We start from the raw sequence: 9,328 nt of genomic DNA on the forward strand, positions 1-9,328 counted from the left end.
AACTAGCTGAAGATAAAACTTTTGGACTTTCGTTTAAGGAATCCACAAAATAAGGTTCATTCATGCAGCATTCCGAAGACCATTTCCTCCATCACTATGGACATTTGGACTCTATGGGAATCTGCTTAGATCTTTCGGGCTCACGAATGCCCTGGCCTACACCATAAAACCCAGGAAATTCAGTATTCGTGCCCTTACTCGACAAGTTCATTATCACCTTTATTAATGACAGTCAGGTACAATCTTAGAATGAGGAAGACCATGCCGAGCTTCTCGGCATTGTTCTTCAAACGCCTTCGAAATCATCAATTCATAGGCTGAGTTTTCCGAATGTGAACTGAGACTGCTTCTCCGCACGATACGGACTTTAGGAATATCTGGCTGTGCCTTTTTAGCCTCGCCAATGCACCTGCCTATTTCATGTATTCATGAATTCGGTGTTCCTACCAAGCTTGATAAGTTCATCGTGGTTTTCATTGACAACCTCCTTATTTATTCCAAGACTGAGGAAGAGCATGCGAAGCACTTACGCATTGTTCCGCAAAGCCTCAGGGATCACTAATCGTTTGCTAAATTTTCCACGCCTGAAGTCTGGCTGGAAAGCGTGAAATTTTGGTTAACACTATTTCCAGCGTAGGCATACTAGTTGACCCTAGCAAAGTACAAGAGGTGATGGATTGAAAACCTCTTACCTCTGTCCATCAAATTCGCAGTTTCTTAGTTTAGTTGGTTAATACCGTTGATTCATTCCGGACTTCTCCAGAATTGCTAAACCAATGACGGAACTGCTGAAGAAAGGAGTGGAGTTTGTGTGGGACGAGAAATGTAAAAAAAAGCTTTCCACACTTTGACGGAGCAGCTAACTACGGCCCCTGTCATAGCTCAACCCGGCAACGCCAAGTCCTTTGACGTGTATTGCAACGCGTCAGGCGCTGGTCTTGGTTGTGTGTTCATTCAATGTAACCAGGCCATTGCCTAAGCTTCACGAACTCATCGGCCCCACGAACAGAATTATCCTACTCATGACCTCAAGTTAGCAGCCGTCATTCATGCCCTGATAATATTGAGGCATTATCTTATGGGTATCGAATGTAATATCTGCACTGGTCGCAAGGGTTTTAAATATACCTTCACCCAAGCTGACTTAAACATGAGACAGCACAGATGGCTCGAACTGATCGAGGATTATGACCTTGAGGTGCACTATCGCCTCAGCAAGGCTAATGTAGTAGCGGAGGCACCTAACCGCAAAGTTCATGGTCATTGCCTTTCCATGGAATCTCATAGCGAAACCCTATGCCATGAGATGAGAAAACTTAGTTTAGAAATGATTTCTCAAGGCACTTTGAATCGCATCTCAATTGACCCAACTCTTCATGACCAAGTCATAAGGGCACAATCTCAGGATAAGGGTATGGAGATCATCAAAGGAAAACTTTCTGAGAGGGAAGTAAAAGATCAATGTTTCCTACAAGATAATCGAGGAACTTTATGGTTCGAAGGATGCCTAGTCGCCCTAAAGAATCATGAGCTCCGCAGCCAGATCCTAGGTGAAGCATATCATTCCAAATTCTCTGTCCATCCGGGTATAAGTACGAATTTTATCGTAGGTTGCCACCCACCACCCAAAAGCACGATTCTATTGGGTTGTTGTTGATGGGCTCACCAAGACGGTACCTTTTCATCCTGGTGCACACCAGTTGACCTTGATCGCATTGTTGCCTACATAGCATGCCAAGGACAATCATCTCTTATCATGGTGCACAGTTTGTTGCACGCTCGTCAGAAGAAGAAAGCCGTGCCATTCGAAGTTAGCGATCACGTGTATCTTCCGGTTTCACCAACTAAGGGTGTACAACGGTTCGGAGTCAAAGGAAAACTAGCTCCCCGTTATGTTGGCCCTTATGAGATTATTGGACTATGTGGACCCGTGGCCTATAGGGTACGACTCCCTCTGCAGCTATCCAACATCCACGACATCTTTCATGTATCCCAACTCAAGAAGTGCATCCGAGTTCCTACCGAAGTTGTCGAACAACAGCAAATCTCTTTGGAACCGGATCTATCTTATATTGAGCATCCTCTCAAGGTCCTAGACCGAAAGGAAAAGGGTACTCACCGAAAAGCCATTCCCATGTATAAAATTCAGGGAATCATCACACTGAAGAGGAAGCCACGTGGGAAACTAAGCACTACCTCAACCACAACTTTCCTGGTTTTCTCGACTCTACAAAAGGTACACAATTTCCACACTTAGATGTTCGTCTGAATCTCGGGATGAGATTCCTTTTAAGGGGGTAGGCTGTGACAACCCAGGTTTTTAAAATGCTAATTAAGAATTAATCCTCCGAAGATGCATTTTAAATTGGGTTTAATTTGAACACCTACACGTGTATATGCACGTGTTAACAAAATTTAAACCTTAATTCAGGAACAATTCGTAACATTTAAACCACAGAGAGAACACACCCAAATTTTCAATGGCAATTCAGCATGGGTTAGACCTAAAACGAGCAAGGAGGTTATAAACAAAAATTAGGAATAAAACATATCAAATTAATTTGAACCTAAGTCAGAACACGTGAATAACTTTTTATCCATTGCAAGGATGCTTATGAAATTGAATAGGCATCTCTCCAACATCGAAATAAACCAGAGTCTAGTTGAAGTCAAGTGGGGAAAATGAAATTTTACACATAAAATGACGAGTTGTTTCAACTCAAGTTTTCAAACATATATTGATTTTGAAAATTCTTTAATTAGGCCTATAAGGTAAAATTCAAACCGTAGCTCAAATAAACTTTTGCCCAAAATCAAAGTTGTAGAGTTTTATATGACAAACAACTTTCATGTTCAAAGTTTTTCAAGTTACCACACAAAATTTGGAGAAAAATTCGAAAAACAATGTGTATAGGGTATTTTTGGTTACCTTTAAACTTGAAATTTTAAATTTCAAACGAAGCTTCAAATGAGAGAGTATCTGAAACGAAAGTTGTAGATTTTGACACGTTGAACAACTTTTGTATTCAAAATTTTTCAAGTTTCAATTGAAAATTTTGAGAAAATTTCGGTCAAACTCCGCTGCACACTATTCACTATCGCTCTCACTTTTTCTATCCCGATCACGTGCACTGGTCGAACACCTCGACCGCGCGAGCAGAGCTGCCGCGCCACTTGGCCGCGCACGCCTGCCGCCGACGCTGCGCTGCTGCCACGACCTCAGCCCGCTTGCCCACTGCCCTGGCCGCGCCTTAGCGTTAAGTCGCCTCCCAACCGTGCTTCACTGCCCCGCCGCATGCTCTGCACCGTCGCGTCGCGTGACCACATCATGGTGGTCTGCTCCGCTACGCCGTGCTCAGCCCTGCCGCGCATGCACGCCGCCGCCGCGGTAATGCCCGACAGACCTGTTGCGTGCACCCTCATCACGCCCTGTCGCCGTGGACGCGTGCCCGACATGCGGCGCACGCGCCCAGCGGCCTCGTCGCGGCCCTGCCGGTCACTCCGGCCTGGTGCTCGCCCGCGCCTGCCTTTTCTCCTCTGTGCGCCCTAGTGCCCACACTCCCTCATTTCACTCGCAACGCGCGCGCCTCACTCTCCTTTTTCCTCCCCAAACCAAGCAGAGCAACGCCGGCCCCAGCACCGCCCAGAACAGAGCGCCGCCGCCAGCCATAGCGCCGCCCCCACCACTGCTCACGCGGAGCTCCTCCCTCTACCCTTTTCCGCTCCAAATTGACCCTCCCAAGACCTTCCCCACCTCCCACTGGTGCCTCACGTCCCGGCCCTCGCCGCCCCAGCTCGCCGGAGCGCTGACGCAACCACCTACAAGTGCCGCTAGTTCCTACTCACGCCGCCCCGCCACCTCTGTCCACCTCAGGCCGCCCGAAAACCATCCAAAGGTAGAGCACGAGGTCCTTGTCATCTTCCCCCATGGGCCCCACGCCGCTGGCGACCGGAGTCGCCGGATTTCGCCGTGAACCGTGCGCCCCACCCTCAACTCCGGCCAAGGACCTCAACTTATGTGTTATTACTGCTTGTGCATTAAGTTACAGGCTTGTTTGAAACCTTAGTTGCATGATCCTAGGTACCTATATTTGAATACTGGATGCAAGGATCGTTAGAAATTCTAAGCTTATAGGACTCCGGTAAAAGTCGAGTGATTTCTTGTCACTCGCGAGAATGATAGTTGTCTGTTTACTACACGCTGCAATCATAAGGTCTACGGACGGGGTCTGATATTTATTACCCCGTCTGTTTAGCGAAATTGTTAAGGCCACAGTGTGTGGTAGTGGTGGTTAAGTGTTTGAACGTACTAACCACATGCCGAGAAATATGGTAATCGGTAAGCTTAAGTACCTGATCGGCCCGGCAAGGGGACATACCTTCCACCCTCTTTGAACTTGTTCACATGCTAGCTACATGCGGGTGCAGGAGTGGTCATGCCGGGCGTGGAGGTCTTGTAGTCGAGGTGGGTGGCCCTGATCCGCGACCCGGAAAGAAAGGGAAAATGTTGCACGTGTGGCTCTAAGCAACCACGTGACATGTGAGTTAGGTTTGCCTTGCAAGGTTAAGAAACTCGATTCGAATCGTTCGCTTTTCGCGGTTAATGAGACTGCTTAATACTTCTGCCACATAGAGTAAGAAGAGGAAGATGATGATGATTAAAGATGGTTTGGTTGATGAAAGATAATTGTTTTCCACCATGATTGTTAGTGAATAGTTGCTCATCTAGAATGGTTAATCGAAACTGGAACCAGAAAGCTAAAACCTAAAAGCAAGGACTCACTATTAGATGCTTTTCGGCAAAACAAACCCCTCCAGCCAAAAGCCTTTCATGTCTAGTTAATGGGCTAAGTATACCCTTTGTCGGGTAAACCTTGTTGAGTATTAGTATACTCAGCCGCTTGTGGCATAAATTTTGGTTTGCAGATGAAATGTTTCTGGATCAAATTGTTGGATTGACTTGGCTGTGCAAGCTTCCGCCTGGCTAGTCGGTGGAGTGGGATCCATCACAAGCAGATGATGAAGGTGCCGAGTGATGTCACGTACGGGCTTCATCGTGACACCACTTATCGTCGTTAGTATCATTTAATTTCCGCTGCAAGACTCTGAACTATTTATGGATAAAACTTATGATGTTTTAAATTATGTAAGACTATGTGATGTAACTGGTGGTATGTCATACTCTAGGCTCGTCGTCGTGCGAGTGTTTGGTATGCTTGTCATCGATCCGAAATTTACCGTAGTTAATCAGGAGGTTTTACCCGACAGACCGACCAGAGTCACTCCGTTTAAGTGCAAGTTGGTCAGATTCGCTCTGAGGCGACGGATAGCACACTCAAACCGGATTAATTCCGGTAGGGCTGCTACAATGGCATACGCCTATTCTGCCATACCTAATGCACGACGGAATGCAGCAAAATGAGGATCCGTGCAGAGATATTCCTCCAATGCATGATGCCTACCCCTGGACTCCATGGTAACACGACCCGAGCAACCAATGCCTGAAGCATGTTGCAGGATGTCACAAAAACCCCACTGCCGGTGGGCAAGATTGCAGTAAGGGCACACAGAGCGACCATGGCGAAGCACATGAGTGTAACCCTGGTTCTGCAGCCAAGCAAAGGAAACTTTCTTCATCTCCTCCATTTCTTCCTCGTCCACTTCGTCCATGTCATACAAATCATATGGATCCACGTATACTGCCCACTGCGGAGGTGGCACATGGAAGTTGGCGGCTGCTCTGTTCGCATCACAAGCCATCCTCCTACACACACTTGTCAATAGAAGTAAACATGATAAGAAATGACCACAAACAATGATGGTAACCTATAAAATCACGATGCGGAAGCTAAGAGCTTACCTCTTTTACACAGGGCTCAAAACAAAGTAGCACAATGCGTGAAGGATGAAGAAGCAATGAGCAAAGGCCTTGGGGGCACACCTATTTATCGAACCATAACCGATCATAAGGCAATGTGCATGCACCTCCTGGCAGTGCACGCCTCACGGGATTACGCTGATCACGAATCCTGCACAAGTATAGGGCAGAATATGTAGGCTTTTTCATGGGTAGGCATGCAAAATATTCGGTGGGTATGAGAGTGTGCTTTGGTTCGGATAAGAATGAAGAAGGAAGATCCTTATATCCACATGAGTTAAAAAAATAGACATGTAGGCATTATAGTTGGAGAAGTAGTTGTTCCCCTTTGTGGTCGGTGACTGGAAACGCACCCAGCTTCACTGAAGCGTGGGGCCTCTTCCAGATATCCATCTCCCACCTGTGTTTTACGACACCGGAAACACACCCAGCTTCGCTGACAAGATGGGGTCGTTAAGAGCCTCATCTTGTTAGTGACCCCGAAGCAAGTGCAGCTTACCAAATTTTCATTTCGTGGTCAGGAAGTCGAAAGAGGGATCTTCGAATTATGTATTCCCTCGCCTCCCCCAAATAATAAATACTCTCTACTCCATTGCTATCACGTTGGGCCACCAAACTCCCACCTTCCCTTTCCAAAAAACAGCGATCTTCTCAGCTAGATCTGCGGTGGCGGTCCGACCTCGCCGGTGGTGGGGGAGGGGTATCTCAGCGAGATGCTCGCCGGCAGATATCGGTGTTCTTTTTGCGTATGTTGTGCTGGCCAAGCTGAGCAGTTGAGCGAGGATGTGGTGCAAGCACCAGCTGCCGCTGCCCCCTCAATCCACGAGCCACTGAATCTTGGAGCTTCACAAGTGAGAATCTCATTTCCTTTTCTCTCTAGTCCCCTATTATCCTTGGCTTAGAAAGTAAATTGCTTGGTGTATTGTGTTAGTTCTGAGATTCTTCTCTTACCTTGGCCGCTCTAGATCCAGTTACTGATTTGTAACACAAGTTAATTCATGAGTTATGCTTAGAAAGTAAATTGCTTTGTGTATTGTGTTAGATTTGAGATTCATGTCGTACCTTGGCCGCTCTAGATCTAGTTACTGATTTGTAACACAAGTTAATCCATGAGCCATGCTTAGAAAGTAAATTGTTTTGTGTATTGTGTTATATTTCAGATCCTTCTCTTACCTTGGCCGCTCTAGATCCAGTTCCTGATTTGTAACACAAGTTAACCCATGATCCATGCTTAGAAAGTAAATTGCTTTGTGTATTGTGTTAGATTTGAGATCCTTCTCTTGCACTGGCCGCTCTAGATCCAGTTCCTGATTTGTAACACAAGTTAAGAGGGCGCCATTAGTACTCATATGTTGTTTCATGAACTCATTTTTTAATTTCTAAGCATCAATTTGTAGATGGTCAATACTCCTTGCGATTGGCAATTGACCAGTGTCTATATGTATCTGCAAGGCTACTGATGGTCATGGTACACTCTGTTCCAGATATCTAAGGCAACTGACCTAATACTTATTATGCAGGGCCTAGCATCTCGTTCCTGCATTGCTGAGATTCAATCACATGTCGTGGTATGTTACAGAAGGCATGATTATCCTGCTACTATATTCTTAAGTTTATCTGCTTCCTTTGTTTAAGGTTCAAGTTTGACTTATCCTTTCATTTGTAGGCTCAAATATTGAGGACAATCCTTGGGGTTCAAATATCAAATTCCTGTCCCTCCAATGTCAAAGCCATTCATTGATTACATGCCTCGAGATTATCCAGCCACCACTACAAGCTCAAGATTTGAAGTTCCTTTGGGAGCGCTAGAAGTTGCTGACCTTGGTGAAGATCAAGGCACAAGCTTCAGATGCAGCACTGAAAATGCAGACTGATGAGATCGAGAGGTTGAAAAACCAAGTACAAGGCTACTGAGACCCTCCTTCGTCAACTCCTAAACTCCCACCTTGGGTAAGGCCATTGTGTTTCTTTGTCATCTGCTAGTTTTGAGTACTGTGGGTCGTTATATTTGTGTTCTGTTTCAAGACCAACATTGTTGGCAGGGAGATATCATTTATATTGGTTTGTGAGCTTCTAGTAACAATATGTTTGTTCTTGTTCTGTGTTCATTAATAACAATATGTCATGTCTGATGAGAAACATTTATTTTGTATCAGTGGTATGAAAATATTATACGTGTTGCCAATTACCGAATTGATTTGCATGTAATATGAGATTGGATTATATTTTAATTAAGTGCTACCTAGACTACAGCCCTAAATAACTGGGCCAAAAATTGCGTGGGCTTGCACACAAAGCCCATAGTTTCACATGACATGGGCTTATAAACAAAGTGAACAATGGATCCAACCAGAATTGGACCGAAACCAAATTATGACGACCACACTTATTGGTCTCGGTCCAACTAGAATAGGGCCTAAAACTTTCTATGACGACTGCAATTATTGGGCTTAGTCCAACTAGAATAGGTCCTAAAACATTCTATGACGACCGCACTTATTGGGCTCGGTCCAACTGGAATAGGGCCTAGACCATTCTATGATGACCGCAATTATTGGGCTCGGACCAACTAGAATAGGGCCTAAACATTCTATGATAATTATTGTGCTCGATCCAACTAGAATAGGGCTGAAAACAATCTATGACGACCGAATTATTGGGCTCGGTGCAACAATAAGTGGGCCTAATTCAATCTATGACGACATCCTTTTTGGGCTCGGTCCAACAAGAACTTGGCCTAATTCAGTTAATGACGAAACATATCATCACGAACCGCCGTGGCACATCAGATTATGGTCTGACGTGGCATCCAGTTTATGACATAGGGTGTTACAAATTGGAAAGCGTCATTATATTGGTGACTTGGGGAAGTAAGGGGTCGCCACTAATCGCGGTTTTTGACGCTCGATTAGTGACGGAGGGTTTTCGTAACAACTGGTGTCATAAATTGCGGTTTATGACAAGAAACGCAATTTTTTTTGCGTCACTAGTCAGCATTTTTCTTGTAGTGTTTCTTTATCTTGACTTATATGGCTTGGATAAAGTAGAGGGCTTGCTTCTCTTGTTTGCTTGGAGAGCAACATCTTTGACCTTCATATTGTTCATCTTGGTTTCTAGCTCCCCAAACTTTTTCCTTTGTTTTATTTCCATCTCCATGAGCTCATGTGTAAGAATCTTTCCAACAACATCACCTGATGAGAACTCCTCGAACCTCTTCTCTCTAATCAAGGTGACTAGACTGGGGGTCGTAGGAGCAAATGCTTCCAACATCACTTTCACAACGTGGTGATCATCCAACTCATCACCACCCAATCCTCTAATCTTCCCAACTATGACCATCAATCTATCAAACATCTCTTGAGGCCCTTCACCTTCCATGATAGAGAACTGGTTGAGTTGGGCCATCAAGAGACTAATCTTGGACTTCTTCACTTTGCTAACACCCTCATG

General features: G+C 45.2%; 1 long non-coding RNA gene across 1 annotated transcript; it reads left to right on the forward strand.

Moving 5' to 3' along the window:
* The first annotated feature begins 6,411 nt into the window (after positions 1-6,411).
* On the forward strand, positions 6,412-8,012 carry LOC120683151. The gene is made up of 3 exons (XR_005678685.1): positions 6,412-6,729; positions 7,399-7,446; positions 7,545-8,012. It is a non-coding gene; the product is annotated as an uncharacterized LOC120683151 (long non-coding RNA).
* Positions 8,013-9,328: the final 1,316 nt, after the last annotated feature.

This window comes from Panicum virgatum, chromosome 7N, assembly GCF_016808335.1.
Source record: "Panicum virgatum strain AP13 chromosome 7N, P.virgatum_v5, whole genome shotgun sequence".
Classification (NCBI taxonomy): domain Eukaryota; kingdom Viridiplantae; phylum Streptophyta; class Magnoliopsida; order Poales; family Poaceae; genus Panicum; species Panicum virgatum.